Here is a 20,451-nt window from a genome sequence, read left to right as displayed (position 1 = left end):
GGAAGTGGGGGTGTCCTCACACTAATTCAATGGTTCGAGAGGACCGAAGCAATCTTTGAGATTTGTGCTTGCCCCGAAGCGAGCAAAGTCAAGTACGCGACATTCACCTTCATCGGAAGAGCTCTCACTTGGTGGAACGGCAAAGTTAAGTCGCTTACGCTTGCAGTGGCTAACTCGTTAAGTTGGGAGGACTTAAAGAAGATGATGTTGAAGGAATATTGCCCAAGAGGTGAAGTGCAAAAGCTGGAGCAAGAACTATGGAATCTCAGAATGGCAGGCTCCGACCTTACAACTTACACCAACCGATTTTGTGATCTAGCACTCCTTTGTCCCGCTATGGTCACCCCGGAAGACAAAAAGTTGGAGCATTACCTCTGGGGATTGTCCCCCGAAATTCAAGATAGCGTGCTCGCCTCAAGACCAACTACCTTCGACAGCGCCAAGGAGTTAGCACAACAACTCATTGACCATCATGCCCACCATGACACTATGACAACCACCCTTACCCAAGCAAGAGGAGGGAACAACGAAAGAAAGTTTTGGGACAACAAGAAGGACCAATCAACCCAAGGCCTCGCTAAGAAGCAACAGATCCTTGCTGTTCATGCTGCCACAATCCTCACCACGCCAACTCCCATGAAACCATACGCTGGAACACTTCCAAAATGCAACAAGTGTAACTTCCATCACACTGGGGCTTGCCGAAAGATGCATTGCAAAAACTGCGACAGAGAGGGGCACACTGCTCGTTTCTGTAAGGCACCATCACGACCCATCAACCAGGTACCCGGCTCTGGAGTAAGCCCAACCTGTTACGAGTGTGGAGAAACGGGACACTTTAAAAGGGAATGCCCAAGGACAAGAGATGCTGGTGGTGGCGGGAGGATGTTTGCAATCACCGAGGGAGAAACCACTCCGGAACCACCCGCAAATATCAGTACGTGTTTCTAACATCGACATTTAAATCCCGAATTTCTTTATATGCTAAATCTAGCATCGATTAAATCATGCATAGTAGTAATCATGTGGCATCGGGCAAGTTATTCCTCACCATAATCAAATTCTTGTACTACGAAAAGTTATCCCCATCTTTCCTCTAAATTCCTGGATCCCCATTCGAAGTGCAAATTTCGGGACGAAATTCCCTTTAAAGGGGGGATGATGTGACAACCGTCAAATTCTGGTCAATTCAAAGTCAAATAAAGTCAACAAGTCAAACCGGTCAGCTCAACTAACCCTTGTGTACTTGGACTTACGTTCAGTATTTACTAAACAACCCACTATTCTAATAAGAGAACATAAATCGAAAAGTACGTACAACTAGATCTCTTTAACCTAAAAACTGTAGTACATGGCGAGCCAAACCGATAAAACAATGTTGCATACTCATCAGGAGTGTGTAAGATCCTAAAACAAGGCTTAACAGTGTTTACAAACCTTGCCTTGCGAAGCTAGACACTCACAAATGCCACACTCGGAACCTCTCTCAATCGTGTTCACTCTATCTCTCTCTATGTCAAATCTCTCCCAAATCTCTCCAAGTATGTGAAATCTCTCTCAAATATCTCTCTGTATGAGAAATCTCTCCAAGAATGTCAAATCTCTCCCAAATCTCTCCAAGTATGTGAAATCTCTCTCAAATATCTCTCTGTATGAGAAATCTCTCCAAGAATGTCAAATCCCTCCCAAATCTCTCCAAGTATGTGAAATCTCTCTCAAATATCTCTCTGTATGAGAAATCTCTCCAAGAATGTCAAATCTCTCCTAAATCTCTCCAAGTATGTGAAATCTCTCTCAAATATCCCTTCGTATGAAAAATCTCTCCAAGAATGTCAAATCTCTCCCAAATCTCTCCAAGTATGTGAAACCTCTCTCAAATATCTCTTTGTATGAGAAATCTCTCCAAGAATGTGAAATCTCTCCCAAATCTCTCCAAGTGTGAGAAATCTCTCCCAAATCTCTCTCAAAAGTTTCCCGTAACTTTTTGGAATCATTCGGGTCATTCCGGCCCTTAACCGGGTCAAAAACGGCTTGAAACGGGGCGAAAACGAGAAAAATAGGCTTTAGGAACCGAAACCGGAGTGAGAGGCCTCTTAGGACCAGAGACCGAGCCTCTGGTGGCTAAGAGACCAGAGACCGAGCCTCTGGTGGCTAAGAGACCAGAGACCGAGCCTCTGGTGGCTTAGAGACCAGAGACCGAGCCTCTGGTGGCTAAGAGACCAGAGACCGAGCCTCTGCCTCTGTCGCTTCACACTCCGCCGCTCGGTCGCCTTCTGTTCGCTACTCCGCCGCTCGGTCGCTTTCTGTTCCTTCTCTCGCTCGGTCTCTCTTCGCGCCCCCTCTGTTCTCTCCTTCCCCCTCTCGGTTCTTCCCTCCTTCTCCTTCCCTCTCGGTTTCTGCCTCTCTCCCTCTCGGTTCAGCACCAGAAGGCCGAGCCTCGGCCAGATTTCGCATTTTTGTCACTTTTAGCCCATTTTTGATATTTTTAACATTTTAAGCCCGTTTTTCGTGATTTTAAAGCGGGATTTTCTCCAGAAATTATATTTTAACATTATAAACTCTAAATATTCATAATTTAAACATATTTTGATGAAAATCATTATTTAAATAATAAAAATCAAATGGGTGAATTATTAAAGGTGGAGTGTTGACTTTGCCTTATCCAAAGTCACAAGCAACCACCTCACACCCACTCTTTGACTAACCACACCTCTCCACCTTACCTAGGTCACATCAATGTCTTTTCCACTCAATTATCCCTCTTCCCACGTTTTTGAGGGCTGATTATTCATCCTCTCTCCTCACTTCTCTCATTTGCTCTCATTTCACAAGAAGATCAAACTCTTTCCTCTCTCACTTTCTCTCTCTAGAAATCCGAGATTCAAGGGCTGATCTTGAGTTTTTCCTCCACATTTGGTAAGCATAATCCATTCTCTTTATGATTATCTCATTTATTTCCACTCAAATCATGGATATCTTAGGCGAACTCTCTCATAATTGTGTTAGATCTTCGAATCTTCAAGTGATTCTTCAAGTGTTCTTGGGTTGAACACTTATCTTCTTCAACACTTACCTACTGAAATCACTCAAGGTGAGTTCATACCCCTACATTTTCATGTTTTCTCAAGTTTTCAGGGGGGGGAATACAAGTTAAAACACTAGGAACATAACTAAAATTTTCTAACAGCCTTCATCAGAAAAGTTCAACTCCATTCACGGACTGTTTTGGGCATCTTAAACATTTTTGTTTTCAAAACTGTACAAGGTGCAAATAGTTCAAGTTTTTAGCTTTAAAATGGCTACTTGCACATCTCCATACGATTTTTCTACAATTTATGGTGATTTTTACAAAACTGCCTATCATTTCAAACAACAATCCGGACCAGTCTGTGATTATGGACTTTTTCACCCAAGTTAGAGGTCATTGTAAATTGTGATAAAAATTATGAGCAAACTAGACACATTTTTTGAACTCTCAGAATTTACGGATCTAGTTTTCAACTTCGTATGATTTTTCTATGATTTTTCCAAAACAGGGCAGAATTGCTAAATTTTGCCAACAGCATGTAAATATCATAACACTTTGTATTATGTTGAGCAAAGTGTATAATCATAAGTTCTAATATTTGAATGTGTTTCCTTGCTAGTTTATCATTATGAACTGAAACTAAGACATTCATATTAAATATTATTCATTCATTTTGGAACACGTACTATTAAACTATAAAAAGTATAGTTTGATAAATCCACAACACTAATACATTTCCATGAAAGGATTCATACATATTACATACATTTTAGATAAACTATAATAGGTATAGTTTATGATACATCACTCTACGCACTCGTACAAGAAGGGTACATTCATACAAGAAATATTTATACTCACACACATTTCACGTAAACTTGTTATCCTATATTGTGAGTTTCTCTATTTCTCTCTCTCTCTCTCTCTCTCTCTCTCTCTCTCTCTCTCCCCGTACGTCCGAGTGCGGGATATAATTCCTGGTAGTTATAATCAGAATCTCCTTGAGGGAGAACGTGATACTTGTATATAGATCTATATTGGGATTGACACCCCACACCTTGCTGCTAGCTACAGTTGGACCTGCAGGTCTACGGGTGACAAATGTCATTTTATTTTTCGCGACACTGAGAACGTCGTGGCAGGTTCACATAGTCATAGTATGATTATAACGGCTCACATAGGGAACAATCCATAAGTTTACGGGATTTTATTTTTAAAACCTAAATGAGTTTTATGTCGATTTAAAATCACCTTTTATCTCTATGGGTACAAATACAAAGTGCCGGGTCTCTATACAAAGTTATTATGATATTAAAACTATACTTCCTCTAGAATTGTTAGACTTCAACTATAGTCGCTGAGCGTATATGTTTGAGTCATATAAGAATTTAGTCTTGATTGGCCTAGAATTGGTGGTGCCCGCCTCATCTCCTGTTCCTCGTTGGGTTGTGGACCTAGGGCAGACCCACTATATTCAACGTTTTATCTAATTTAACCCTTTATATAACTTTTATACGCTGGACGATTATAGAGGAACTCTACGGGTTACTCTAGGGTTCATTAATGCATCATGTAGGATTATTTCTAATCACACTTAACTAAGAAAATATTGGATTTTCTGGAAATCAAACTCTATCGATTTTACAAGGAAAAACGGGTTCTACTTCAAACAAAACTCTTATGAACTCACCAACCTTTGTGTTGACACTTTTTAAAACTACTTGTATTCTCAGGAGATCAGTGAAATAGGAAAACTTCATCGCTTTGAGGATGGAACACTAAACCGTCAACAATTTATTTTGTCATCATAATGTAATTGCTTTTGAAACATGTAAACATATACTTTGGTGTAACTTTTGCAATTATATATATGGTGGTTGTTTTTACTTTGAGCACTATTATACACGTTGTTGTGATACTGTACATGAAGTCCTCCACCCCCAGACGTTTCCGCCATCCTTGGTTTGGGGGTGTGACAATATATATATATATATATATATATATATATATATATATATATATATATATATATATATATTTATATATATAATTAAAATGCTAGTCTTACCGTTAGTAGGCCTCATTCACGAAGCCGGTCTATAAGGTTGCTGCCTATAAAATGGGGCTTAATGGGTGTACACTCACACCCACCGCTTGCTTGATCGGTGGAGGGTCGTTAGCCGAACGGGTAGGATAGGACAACCTCATCTTCTCATTAAAAGTATAATAAGAAATACAAAGTAACTACATGTTTTTCAAAATTCCCAATCCTAGTTACTTTAGGAAAAGTGAATTGATGCAATCCCATAAAATTACACTTTGCACCCTTGCTAAGAAGTTAGTGGAGCATGTGTGGTTTACCGGCACACTAATTGGTTCTAATAAAAGGTGGCAAAGGGTGACTCATTGTTTATCATAGTTTGATGGAGCGTGTGTGGTTTACTGGCACATCGAATAGGTGATCGTTACAATGAAGGCACCATGTGAATTTGCATGGTAATTCACACCCACTTTGTGATCCTCGGTATCCCAGTCACAAACGAGAGGGGCATATCGAGATTTAAACATGCCATTGAAAAGTTCAATGAATATCATCTAAATCTAGGAATTCTCATTACAATAAGAGTCAAAGTTATGTTTTGTGGTGGAGAATTAGTGAATCGTCATTCACTTACCTTCAAATTGTTTACATGTTAGATTACGACATCCCTTTTCTTATATGTAAATATTGTTGTTGGATCCTAGCCCTAATTTTTCTTATTGGGTGATAATTAGGGATCCAAATTCTAATCTATCTTTGTCCTTTCTATTTGTAGATGTCAAACGCGAACAACGCTGCTGCTAGCTCGTTCACATTGACGAGCCTTTGCCAAAAGGTGAATTTTGATGGGACGAACTTTAGTGAATGGATAAGATACATTCGCACGATCGCTCGCTACGAGGACAAGGAGTATGTCCTCGATGAGAAGCTCGAGAAGATCAATCCAGAAATCGCTACTCCGGCTGAAATCACCACTTTTGAAACTCATGAGCGTGATGCAACAAAGGTTCATTGCATCATGATAGCCACTTTGAACTTCGAATTCCAAAAGTCCTACGAGGACATGTATCTGTATGAAATGCACCAAGACTTGTTGGAGAGATACCATCAAAACGCGAGACAAGAGCGTTACGAGATTTTCACTAACATGATTTCCGCCAAAATGGGTCATGGAGAATCTCTAACCGTGCACCTGCAAAAGATGCAAAGGTATGTCAATCGTCTTCGCAAGTTAAATGTTGACTTTGGGGAAGACTTAGCAATCGACATGGTGCTTCACTCATTGCCTCCGTGTTACAACCAATTTAGGATGACCTACCACATGAACAAATAATAGGTCACCCTAAGTAAGCTCCAAGGTCTCCTTAGGGTTGCTGAGAGCAATCTCAAGGACAAGTCCGTTGCACCTACTCCCAATCCACCCGCTGCTCCTGTTTTGGCCATTGGGCAAGGAAGAGGCAAGAAGAGGAAGGCTCCGTCTAAGAGCCACCGCAAGGGAAAGTCCCGAGATGGTTCCTCTTCTAGTGGGACAAAAGTTGATCCCGCTAAGCCTACTTCTAACCCAAAGGAGGCAGAGTGCCACCATTGCCACAAAATAGGGCATTGGAAGAGAAGCTTCCCAGAGTACCTGTAAGCTATCAAGGAAGGAAATATCAAGTCGTCTTTCGCAGGTATATATACAATTAAATCTAATGATTCATCTCATGCTATTTCTTGGGTCCTCGATACCGGGTGTGGTTACCACATTTATTCTGAATTGCAGGGACTAAGAAGAAATAGGGATGTGGAGCATGGAAGAATAAATATAATCATGGGGAACAGAAGATCGTCGCCTGTGACCAAGATTGGAGTGTATTCTCTAGTGCTTAGGAATGGTTTATCTTCAGATTTGAACAATTGTTGCTATTCGCCAGAAATGGCAAGAAACATCATTTCATTTCATGGTTTGTTTAGACAAGGATTTAGATTTTCTTTTAATAATGAGAATGGTTCTATTTGTGCTTATCTAAATGGTGTCTTATATTTTGAAGCAATACCATGTAATGGAATTTATGAAACTGTTATGATTGTAGATAACCTAGGAAATGATGTTTTATGCATGGATTCTTCCAATAGTATGGATAGAGCATCCTTGTGGCATTGTCGTCTTGGACATGTCAACAAGAAGCGCATAGCCCAACTCCAAAACGATGGAGTGTTGGAGTCATTCGATCTTAGGGAAGATGACACATACGAATCTTGTTTACTTGGAAAGATGACTTAGTCACCCTTCACTAGTACATGTGAAAGGGGTGAGGGTTTATTGGACCTAATACATACCGATGTATGTGGACCGTTTAGATCAACCACAAAGGTAGGAAAACGCTTCTATGTGACTTTTACCAATGATTATAATAGATATGGGTATATTTATTTAATCAAGCAAAAGTCAGAAACATTTGAAAAGTTCAAAGAGTTCAAGAATGAAGTGGAGAATCAATTGGGCAGGAAAATCAAGATGTTTCGATCCGATCGAGGAGGAGAGTACCTAAGTCTTGAATTCCACGACTATCTAAAAGAGTGTGGAATAGTTTCACAATTGACGCCACCTAGGACACCACAATTGAATGGTGTGGCAGAAAGGCATAATTGAACCTTGTTGGACATGGTCCGCTCTATGATGAGTCGTGCTTCGCTATCTATCTCATTCAGGGGGTATGCCTTAGAGACTGCCGCCCATATCCTTAACCCAGTCCCTACTAAGAAGGTTGCCAAAACACCTCACGAGATATGGACAAGGAAAGCTCCCTCGTTAGCACATATCAAGGTTTGGGGTTGCGAGGCTTTCGTAAGATGAGATACTCACGACAAACTCGAACCTCGTAGTGAGCGATGTATTTTCATCGGCTACCCGCAGAAATCCTTTGGATATCTCTTATATAGACTGAAGGACAATGTTGTCTTTGTTGCGAGGAGAGAAGTTTTCTGAGAGCGAGAACTCATAAGCCAAGGAGACTGTGGGAGGCAAATCGAGCTTGAAGAGATTCAAGAGTCGATAGATGAAGGAACCTCTACCGATGGCACTCAACCCGAGGAGGAAACTCTGGTTGAACCAATTGACGAGTCCTTACCTCTTAGACATTCCGAAAGAGTTAGAGTTCAACCCCAATTATATGGTTTTCATATTACTACCGAAGGGGACACGTATATTAGTGATAGTACACTAATAAATCTAGATGAACCTAATAGCTATAAGGAAGCCATGGCAGGCCCGGATTCTACGAAGTGGAAAGAGGCAATGGACAGCGAGATCCAATCCATGTATGACAAACAAGTTTGGAATTTGGTTGATTATGTGCCCGAACGTAAGACCGTTGGGTGCAAATGGATCTTCAAGAAGAAGACCGACATGGATGGAAACGTACACACATATAAAGCACGATTGGTTGCGAAGGGTTTTACTTAAACTCCCGAAGTTGACTATGATGAAACCTTCTCACCAGTTGCGAAGATAAAATCTATTAGAGTGATGCTAGCGATTGCCGCATTTCATGATTATGAGATTTGGCAAATGGATGTCAAAACCGCTTTCCTTAATGGGAAGTTGGCTGAGGATGTTTACATGGCTCAGCCAGAGGGTTTTGTTGATCCGAAGCATCCAAATAAAGTGTGTAAGCTTGAGAAGTCCATTTATGGACTTAAGCAAGCGTCTCACAGATGGAATCTTTGCTTCGATGAGAAAGTCAAAGAATTTGGATTTGTACGAAGTGAAGATGAATCATGTGTATATGTCAAATCCAGTGGGAGTATATTTAGTTTTCTTGTTTTGTATGTCGGTGACATATTGCTCATAGGAAACGACATCCCGACGCTGCAGGAGATTAAGTCCTGGCTCCGGAAGTGCTTCGCTATGAAGGACCTCGGAGAGGTTTCCTATATTCTGGGAATAAGGATAGTGAGAGAACGAAGTAAGAGACTAACAGGACTTAGTCTGAACACTTACTTAGATAAGGTACTAAAACGTTTTAGTATGGAGAACTCGAAGAAGGGAGAATTACCGATACAATATAATGCCAAGTTGAGTAAGACTCAAAGTCCGAGTACCGAAGCTGAAATAGCATAAATGATCCGAGTACCATACGCTTCCGCAGTTGGCTCAATCATGTATTCTATGACTTGTACTCGCCCTGATGTAGCCTTTGCTTTGAGCATGGTTAGTAGATATCAAGGGAATCCTGGCAGAGCCCATTGGATTGCGGTGAAGAATATCCTTAAGTACCTTCGGAGGACCAAGGAATGGTTTTTAGTCCTCGGAGGGAGTGATGACCTGAAGGTGCGAGGGTATAGTGACGCCAGCTTTCAGACCGACAGGGACAACTACCGTTCATAGTCGGGCTGGGTCTTTACCCTGAATGGAGGAGCAGTAACTTGGAAAAGTTACAAACAAGAAACCGTAGCTGATTCATCGTGCGAATTAGAGTACATCGCAGCGAGCGAAGCATCGAAAGAGGCAATATGGTTAAAGAACTTCATTGGTGATCTTGGAGTTGTGCCTACCATCAAAGAGCCTATGGAGATTTTCTATGATAATGAAGGAGCGGTTGCCTTGACCAAGGAACCGAGGGATCATGGTAGATCTCGTCATATCGACAGAAAATATCACTTTATAAGACATCGTGTAGAAGAAGGACAACTCGTGGTGAAGAGGATATCATCAGAAGATAACCCAACAGATCCGCTTACGAAGGGACGGAGTAGGGTTAAGCACTTGCAGCATGCTAGGAGCATTGGGCTGAAGGATGATATTAATATAGATTAGATAGTTTTAGAAACGTATAATAGATAAATGTAATTAACATTTGATGATTAAATAAAAGAGTATTAATTATGAGTAAAGTTACTATCCTATGTTAATCATTTAACTATTGTTTCACTTTGCATGTTTTGACTTCCAGAATAATTGAGTTTATTAAGAATAATCGAATTATTCGAATGTCCACAATCGTTCATATGTTGGAAGTAGGTATGAATGAAGATCGTCATGAATTGGTGTGTAGATTGTCTAAATGGTATTAGACATAACAAAAGTTTGCTACAACGTTCATGAGTGCTTATGAACTAGTTTTGAGCATTGGAACAAACCCGCGCTTGCTGGGATCACCTTATGGAATATGACAAAAAAGGGTGATCGCAAGACGATAATATCGTATGGTCTTAAAACCTAGATATATGGTTTGTTATTTGTTAATTGGTTGTACATTGATAATGTGAAACCGCATCAGTAACTTGATACTATAAAACGCATTGTTGTGTATAGTTGGTTAATGAATAAGTAAATGCATATAAGTTGAAGTTTATCTGTTACTTTTATCCTAAGAAGGTAAAAGCAATATCTCAGCCGCTTGATGATTTGATTTGACTTATGTGTCGGGCCTGGTCAGAACTAAATTGATGTGTTCGATTAAGTTCTATGTCAAATAAATCTGAGATCGAGAAACCAAATGGTAGACAATTGGTTCCATATAAATGTCAGCATGATATCTATACAGAGGACTGTACGATCCCTTATCTAAAGGACAAAATTGATTAGATCAGAGTTTGACAGTGTCTTTGAGAGCTATGATTGCTAATCGGTGTATATAGTTACTAGACTTATCCAAGTGGGAGACTGTTGGAATAGTGTCTAAGGCTGCAACTATATTTGGTAAGTACTTGACCCGATTGAGCATGGTCCTTTTGGGTTGCCTTCACCATAGCAACTTGATAGGATGATTTACAATGAGAGTTGAAATATTATATAGTATAATATTATTATTTGATTAATATAAGTTATAAATTAATTAGGAATTAATTTGGTGACTTAAAGAGATTAATTAAATAGAAGGGCTTAAACTGTCAAATGTGTGATAGTTATACTTTAGGCTGTAATTCCTTATGGATAATATGGTGGACGATTTTATGGCTTAGGATAGACCTAAAATTGTCCAAAGGGTTATCATGAAGGGATTAGGATTCTTAAGGCTTAAGTTATCCAATTAGGGTTTAAAGGTAAAACCCTAGGAGCCTTACAAGTATAAATAGACCCTAGGGGTCATGGAAATCGGCACCCTCATTAGTAAGGAAACCCTGGCTGATTTCAAAGTCATTCCCCACTCTCTCAAATCATCCTCTTGCTAGTTGGTGTTTGTAAGCCATTAGAGGAGTGACAATTGTAACTCTAAATCTCCAAGAACAAGAAGATCAAACAAGTGATTCAAGGTAAACTTATAACTCTGAATTCTCAATGTTATTATGTTAGAATAACCATTATAAGTCTTGGATTCATATGCATGTTCAATTAGAGAAACCTAGATCCAAGCATTAGGGTTTGTATGTGCACATAGGAATGTTCATATGGTCAAAACCCATCATTACATTATGTTATGTGGTGGATGGTAGATTCATATTCCTCAATCTCATTTGCAATTTCTTCATTACAACCTTTGCTTATCTCCCCTCAAGCTTTAAATTCCTTTAAATAGTTAAAAATCTCCATTTTGAAAACTTCCTAATAGTCCTTCAAACATTTAAAAGTAAAGTCGCATGACCCTGATGCCCTGTCATTGCTACAACTCCAAACAACATTTTTAATCTCCTCTATAGAAAATGGGGCCTTCCAAACTATCATTGTCTTCACTCGAAAACTTCTTGAATCTTCCATTCACTAGTTCCAGTTTCACCATATTACTCTCATTAATTTAGAAGAGAAATTTTTCCGAACTTCAAAAATTTAAGGCCATCTATTCTACTCTTTTTCTTGTTGCCATTAATTATGCCATGAAAAAAAAGTTGTTCTCATCTCCTTAAACATCCCATCTAAGCCTTGACTTCTGTTTCAAATCAAGTTTTCTCAAATGATCAATTTTACTAAACATATCCTATAATATGAAGTTATGTGATCGAAACAATGGGGCAATAATCCAAGTACAACCTTAGTAAAACCATAACAACATCTGATGACCAACCTGAAAGAAAACTGTAATTATGAAGGAAACGATCAATCTTGCTCAAACTTTTTCCATCCGGACTCTTCCACGCAAATTTCTAACCCAATATTAAAATAAAAAGTTCAACCTCACAAATGAACGAATTAAAGTCTTCCATACTCGAATCATATGTTATCATAGATAACCAAATCACACCTCATAAAAATATCTCATAAATAACCAAATCTCATTTCTACCATTTTCATCCACCTTAAATCCCGTATTCTAATAAAACAGTATATTTATGCTAGGTGGCATTTTCTCAGCCTTACCTAATGCTTTTTTCCCGCTCAAATTTACAAAGTGAAATTATGATTTTAGCCCTCTGCTCCTTTACACTCCGATGGCATAAAATCCCGTCCAAATAATCACGGATTTTTGATGATTCAATTTTAAATCCTGAGTAACTAATATCCGAAATAATCAGGAATTTTGTTTCCTTTCTAAATTCCATTTGAGAACTATGACAAGAAATATGTAATCTTCTCCAAATTTGAAAATCCATTGGCTAGGGCTTCAAGCTACATATATCTAATGCATACTCACTGTGTATTTCATATACATCTCCATCGAAACCATCTCCCTCACCTTCATCTCTCTCATCCCAATATACTCCTCCGATTCTCACATCTTTGTAAGTGTTCCTGTCACTAACACTTTATTTTGCCCTAACCACTTCATACATAAACTCTAGCAAACAACAACAACACTAATCCTCTTCTTGATTACAAAAATGAGAGATCCAATATAAGGAGCTATGTTTCTCCATGTAATGTCAACAATCATTTTATTTTCTTTATTGGTGTCAACAATCGTTCCTATCACATCGAACCAGCGGCTGGTTGAATTCGATTGAGGAACTGACGCCCTTATCAAAACCACCGAAAATTAGCATTGTTGCTGTTCCCAGAGATGATGACGTCGTTGGTGAACAGAACGTCGACGAGAATAATGGAAGAGGTTCATGGCCTAATATGTTGTCAGAGCTCTTAGGTGAGATAATCAAATGAGTGGAAACGAGCGATGACTGGTGGCCACTCCGTCGAAATCTGGTTGCTTGTGGATGTGTTTGTAAAAGTTGGAGAGAAGTTACGAGAGAGATCGTAAAGCCACAACGGGAAGATCACATTCCTTTCTTGTCTTAAGCAGGTACAATTTGGCTGTATATTATCTGATTTTATTGGTTTCAAGCTATATTCCTTGATTTTTATGTCGTTGATTCCACAACGACTTGAATCAATGAATTAAATGGAGTTAGTTAGTTTTTTTTTTCAATTTTTTTTTGTTAAATTGCTTTAGATTCTTATGTTTAGCTAGATGATTATGTTTTTTATGGAGAAGCTTTTGATTAGCTCACACAACTGGAAGCAAGCAGCAGAAGTCAAAACTCCATAAAGTCAATTCTATTGTGATAACGATTAGGAACAGTTTAATAGATGCTCGCCTCTAGTCACGATTGCCAATTTTGACTAGGTCTTATTTTGAAGTATTCTCCAGTAACCATATCGCTCATTATAATATTGTTTACTTCATCGTCAAATCCACATGGTAAATTAGGGAATATATGCCTAATGATGCTTCATATATAATTTCTGCAAATTGTTACCTTCTAAGTTTCCATCATTCACTTATTACGCTATAATATGTTGGTGATTTGTTATCATCAATGTTATTTAAGTATAACAGGGATTACTTTGTTGACTAAAAATGATCTTGATAAATATTAAACAAGTAAGGAAGGTGTGGAGTACACACTTGTTTAAGTTTGATCAAGTATTAAAGTATATTGTTATTTAGGGGCGAATCCCCTGAACGAATGGGGGTCCGGGGGCAACGCCCCTGGGAGCGGGATCCAAGGGGCTTAACCAAATTTTGGGTTATATTGTTGTATTAAAATGCATCAGAAAATCCAAATTTTGAATATTTAACCCGATTTTGACTTTGAATTAATCCTTATACAAAATCCGAATTTATGACAGTTTTTATTGTTGAGAAAAACTGTTATATGACAATTTTGATAGTTTTTCAGATAAGGAAGGTTTATAACCAATTTTAGTCATTTTTCTAGTACTCACGAAATTACACCATCTCATTCTTTCTGGTACTCACGAAATTACACCATCTCATTCTCTCTTTCTTTTCCCTCTGATTTTATCTGAGTCTTATCCAATTGAGGATTTGCGAGTACCACCCAAATATTTCGATTTGAAAGTGATTATCATGATTCTCAGATTTCCAAGTGCCACTAAACCATATTTCTAACATAATAGATCCTTGAAATTTATCAATTTTGCAGCATTTACAAACAAGGGTAAGTTTCTTTTAGCTGCAAGAAGACATAAACATGGTGCTTACATGGAATACATAATATCACTTGATCCAGACGATTCATCTCAAGGAAGCAATGCTTATGTTGGTAAATTAAGGTAAGTAGCTATTTCTTTTTTGTACTTAATGAGCTTAATGGGTTAAGCACTTAATTTATACACCTATGCATTGATGCTTCTTTATGACTTAATATGGACATAATGACTATTTTACCCTTCACATGTCATATTTTCTTGGCACAAACTTCACAGTATATGACAGCCAACCACCACACAATGGTTCAAAACACTTAAGTAGCAAATCTGTGAGGCGAATTGCAAGCAAACAAATAAGCCCACAAGTTCCATCAAGCAACTTTGAAATTGGAGAAACTTCATACAAATTCACTCTTTTGAAATCAAAGGGTCCAAGAAGAATTGTGTGTTCTCTAACATCCACATCCACATCACCAGATCAACAGTTTGACTTTGGTTAAACTCAAACCCTTTTGAGAAACAAAGCTCTAAGGTGGCATGAACATTTGCAGTGTTGGTGCTTGAATTTCCATGGCTGGGTGACAGTTGCATTTGTTAAGAATTTAGTTAGTGGCAACATTGGACCCGAGTCAACCAGGTGGAAAAGATGATGGTGAAACGGTTTTGCTTCAGTTTGGAAAAGTTGGTGATGATATGTTCACCATGAATTATGTATGGATTATAACTATAAATAAATAGTTCAAAGTTTTCAAAGTGTAATGTTTTAATAAAACAATTTATAGAATAAAATAACTGTTTGCATATAGTTTTTTTTTATATTATTATTATTATTATTATTATTATTTTTTCATATATTTGAGCAGTCATTATGATTCCGAACTACATAGGGTGCGTTTAGTTGCGGAAAAATGGGCTGTTTTCCGGAAAAATTTTCCAAGAAAAATGAGAATTTTGAAAACGCGTTTAGTTTGTCTATTTTTCTAAATTTTTCACGGAAAATGAAAATTTTCCGTTTTCTAAAACTGATAATCATTGTTTTCCATATTTTTCTAATTTCAAAATTTTTCTAAAATATAAACACACACCCACTCCCACCCCATTCACCTCTACCTACCCCCACCTTAACATCCCCACCCCCCCACACACACACATACATACACACACCCTCCCGCACACATACACACAGACACACCAACCCACAAACACACACACACACATACATACCCATCCACTCACACCCCCCCCCCCCACACACACAAACCCACAAACACACACACACATACATACTCATCCACTCACACACCCACTCACAAACACACACACATACACACATACACCAACCAACAAACACACACACCAACCCACAAACACATACACATACATACCCATCCACTCACACACCCACTCACAAACATACACACACATACATACCCACCCACCCCCCCACACACACACCAACCTACAAACACACACACACACATACATATCTATCCACTCACACACCCACTCACAAACACACACACACACAAACACACTCACATACATACCCACCAACAAACACACACCCACACACACACAAACCCATACCTACCCCCACCCCATCCTCACAGACACACACACCCACAAACACACAAACACACATATACACACACAAAAACACACACTCGCACACCCACCCAACACCACCACAACAATCACCGACCTACCATCATAATCACCACCACCACCACTAACTCGTCACTAGCACCACCGCCATCGTTGCCGCCGCCATCACCACTACTGACACAATTGCCGCCGCCACCACCATCGCCTGTCAGCATCACCACGGCAGCCGAACCGCTACCGTTACCTCCCCCACCCACACCCTACCACCGCTACCGTTTTCTAAAAATGAAAACCGATAGAAAAATGCACATCTAAACACGTTTTCTAATTTTCTAAAACTGGAAATGAAAAATGAATAAGTTTTAACTAAACACGTTTTCTAAATTTTTCAATGAAAAATGAAAATGGAAAACGAAAATCGAAAAGGGAAAACAAAAAACGGAAAATGAAAATTGTTTTTTCGTAACTAAACGCAACCATAGTGTTCTTTGTTTTTTGTTTTTTTTGTTTTTTTTTCTTTCTAATTCGTGGTTTCCACGGATTTTAAACCCTACTTGTTCTATAAAGATAATCGCTCAACATTATCATTCCGCAAGTAGACATTCACCAAGTTGACTTTTTCTGTGATCCTATCTGTTCCAAACTACGGAAACCATACTAAAAGACTTACTTTGTAGAGCCTCATCCACCATAAAAATCAAAGGGGTTCCATAAGCAAAAAAGACAACCAGAACGCCCACTAGAATCAATAGCCACTAACTTGAAATTAGAACCATCCCAATACTGATGCAAGGAAACTTCATCCACCTTCATCTGGGTTTCTTGACAGCTTATAAAACTCAATGATGCATTTTCTTTAGATTTCTAACCCATTCATGCTTACACAAGTCTCCTACACCTTTTAAGTTTAGCGATAGGAAATTCATTAGATAACTTTCTTCACTTCGAAGAAGTGGGGCTTTTATTTCCCTAATGGTTTTCTTTTGTTACTTTTATTGCAAATATAGAACACTTGGCATCTGGAAGCACTTTTATATTTTGTATAATTAATAATTGTACATATAAATTGTATGTTTTTTTTAACCCGGATATAGTTTCCTTGAACATTTTACTAGATACTACATAAAAATATTTCAAAATTTGAGTTTTGTGGTCATGGAATCATCAATAATGGTTGAGACTGGATTCACATTTTCTAAACGAGAGTTTATGTGGATTGGGTTCAACTTCACTAAAGATGAAGGGGATTTACGATCATTGGAATTAGATTTGAGAAATCACATCCAGTTTCAATTTTATATAGCACGAGTTAAGGTAAAAGTTGTTTATTCTTACAAATAGCAATATGTGATTATTATAATAAACAATGGATATAAATCTTACAATCAAACAAGCAAAATACCAAAAAGTGAGAAAAAAATGGCTGTTCAAATAAACATTAAGCCCACGGCCTGCACCCTATGGATCATGGGCCATGGCCCAAAATCAAAATCATCAAAAGGATCTGGACTTAAAGTCTTCAATCGATACAGTCCAAAAGTTGAACGGGTTTATATGAATCGATCCAACTTATAAAGGGTTTTGAATCAGATTGAATACTCGACAACTAAATCCTGTCTTGGGTGAAATCGATCAGAAGAACCAGATTACGCATAGGTATTTGATGTGTTAATTTATTACACCACTCAAAAACACACGCTATATAATATCTCAAAACGTAATCTTGCTCACTACTCACTTGTTTTCTTTACTTCCCTTTGCAAGCAATGACATCCAAATATGGTCGATCTCAGATACTATGTTGTTATTGGTCAATAATCAACTTAACAATTGTCAAAGTTTGTGCTACAAGATGAAATGTGGATATCTAAACGTAAGATTGTATTTAAAAGATTGTATTAGAAATGTTTAGATATACACATTTTGGATAAAATTTATGTAGAGTTGAAGATTATGTAATAAACACTTTTAAATTAAAAAGGACAGTTTTCTCTTTATCTTTTTATAATGCATGGAATAATAATGTTGCACTTGGGCAATTAAAATTAAAATATTAAAGAGATTATGACAAAACATTTTTTTTTCCATATTGAAAGTGTTGCTCATATTATTAATTGGTTGTGTAAAGTGCACATATTAAAGATATAAATAAAACTTTTAAGCAAATGTTACAATATATATATATATATATATATATATATATATATATATATATATATATATATATATATATATATATATATATATATATATATATATATATATAGAGAGAGAGAGAGAGAGAGAGGTTCAAATATTCTAACTAATTATTGTGTGGATGTAAGAATTAATATGGACCAATCATTTCAAAAACATAAATAATGTTAAAATTATAATCTTACCTGTTAATTAATTTTGGTAATTAAATAACTAAATCATCGACCCTTTACTTTAGGTTATTTGTTTAACGATTTAAACCCTGCGACACTACCACATCACCTCATAGGGTTGTGACAAACAGTCGTTTCCTCTCTACACATGTCCCTCCACTGAGCCCCCTTACTCGTATAAACCCTAATCAATTCACCACCATTCTTCCAATCTTCATCTTCTTCGACTCATTTATCAATTAGTTTGATTCGTAATGGGCAAATCCGGAGCTGCAGCCGGAGATTTATTACTACTCATCACTCAAATTTTTGATGTTCTTGTCGGGTACACTGTACTCTCTCTCTCTATTCAAATTTCATATCGTTGTTCATTATTAATTAATGATTTGGAGAAATAGAGAAATCCATTAGAGTTTATTTTCGATTCCCAAATGGTTTGTTTATTCATGCCTAATTTGGTGTAAACGAAATTGAATTTTGCAGGCCCGTTGTTAGTTTAGCATATCCTCTATAAGTCCCTAGCTCCACTTTCCAACGGTTTCTGTTGAATTACCGCAATCTTATTTTGTTACTTTACTGTTTTCCCTACATAACTACATTACATGCATGGAATGTAGTTAATAAGATAACAAGATTGAATTATAATTTATAATTACAAAATAAAATGGTACTATCCTATATCTTTCTTGACTGTGTTATTTGTGTTTCACATGATCAGATATGCCTCGATCACGACAATCGAGACTAAAATTGTTGTTGGTGATGATCGATAACGGCTTACTTATTGGGTCTTGTACTCCATGATCACTTTCTTTAAGCTTACTTTTGACAAGCTTATTAAATGGTAATTATCTCTAATTTCCACCCTCACACAACAACTCTAGTTTCCATCACCGATTGCCTCTTCCTTGTCTCTTCCACTACTTATAAAATACTTCGATTATGTTTCAGTTTTTTTTCTTTATAAGTTCGAAGTTTTGGAGAGGCCTCCACATTCGCTAAATCAAAGGATTTTAGGTCATTCTTATTCTAACAGATTGCTCAATCTTCATTATGCGTTTTTTTTTTTATGAATCGATCCCACAAATTGATGGCCTAATCTTCATCAAGCTCTTTTTTTTAATGATTCAATCCTTGTTCTCACATATCGATTGTTGAATGTTCATGAAGCTCGTTCTTTGTTATGAATCCATGTTCTCACAGATTGATGGCTTAATTTTCATTACGATATTTCTGTTTTTTATGAATTAGTCCTTGTTGTCACAAATCGATGGCTCAATAATCATCAAGATCTTTTTTTTAATCTGATTGATGAACAATCATCGTTATAGTCAATCATGAAGATCTCGATAGATCAGAATGTTACTAGTTTGGGTTCATCGATACTAAAAAGAGAAAAAGAAGAAAGATCTACGATCTAGTGTTAGAAATCGTCAGTGGCAAGAATAACAACAGTTACGTTCCAACACACGATTGCATTTGTCTTCTAGATTGGGTATGTTTCTGATTTTCACAATCAAATCCAAATCGTATAAAAGCTTTTGGTATATCTAAATTCTGATATTTTTTTGTACCGATTATACAGGCTTGTCGATTGGAAATGATTAAACACTACGAAGAGCTTTTTGATGAGAGATTGGAGTCGAAAATCAACAAATGATCTTCTTCTCCTTAAATAGGAATCATGGTTTTTGGTCTTTGCTAGTAGTTTTTCAAATCTGCTGAAGAATGGAAAGTAAGTTGAAAGTAAGGAAACAATATTCGCTCAGAATGAATTAACATTGTTTCTATTAGAATGAATTAGCAACGATATTCTATCAGAATGTATTAGTTGTTTACTTAGATTTCAATGTTTTTATTTGATCTTTAACCATTCTGAGCTTTATTCTTTAAGAATAAATGTAAGTGTTAACAATTATCGTTTGTATTTTTTCAGAATGTATGTCATTTAGTATGTTCATAGTTGTGTTTATGCAGAATGAATGTAATTATTGATTTTAAGATATTAAAATTCTTTTTATATAAAATATGTATTCACAATTATTAATCTTGATAATATATTTTTATAGTATGCTGTCAGAATTTAATGTTATTATTATTA

The 20,451-nt window shown here is 37.2% G+C and overlaps 1 pseudogene; it reads left to right on the top strand.

Moving 5' to 3' along the window:
- Positions 1 to 13,096: 13,096 nt before the first annotated feature.
- On the top strand, positions 13,097 to 20,010 carry LOC145030234 (tubby-like F-box protein 7; annotated as a pseudogene).
- The last annotated feature ends 441 nt before the right edge of the window (positions 20,011 to 20,451 follow it).

Source organism: Lactuca saligna, chromosome 2 (genome assembly GCF_052625555.1).
Source record: "Lactuca saligna cultivar CGN05327 chromosome 2, ASM5262555v1, whole genome shotgun sequence".
Lineage (NCBI taxonomy): Eukaryota > Viridiplantae > Streptophyta > Magnoliopsida > Asterales > Asteraceae > Lactuca > Lactuca saligna.
This window is presented reverse-complemented; position numbering and strand designations above follow the sequence as displayed.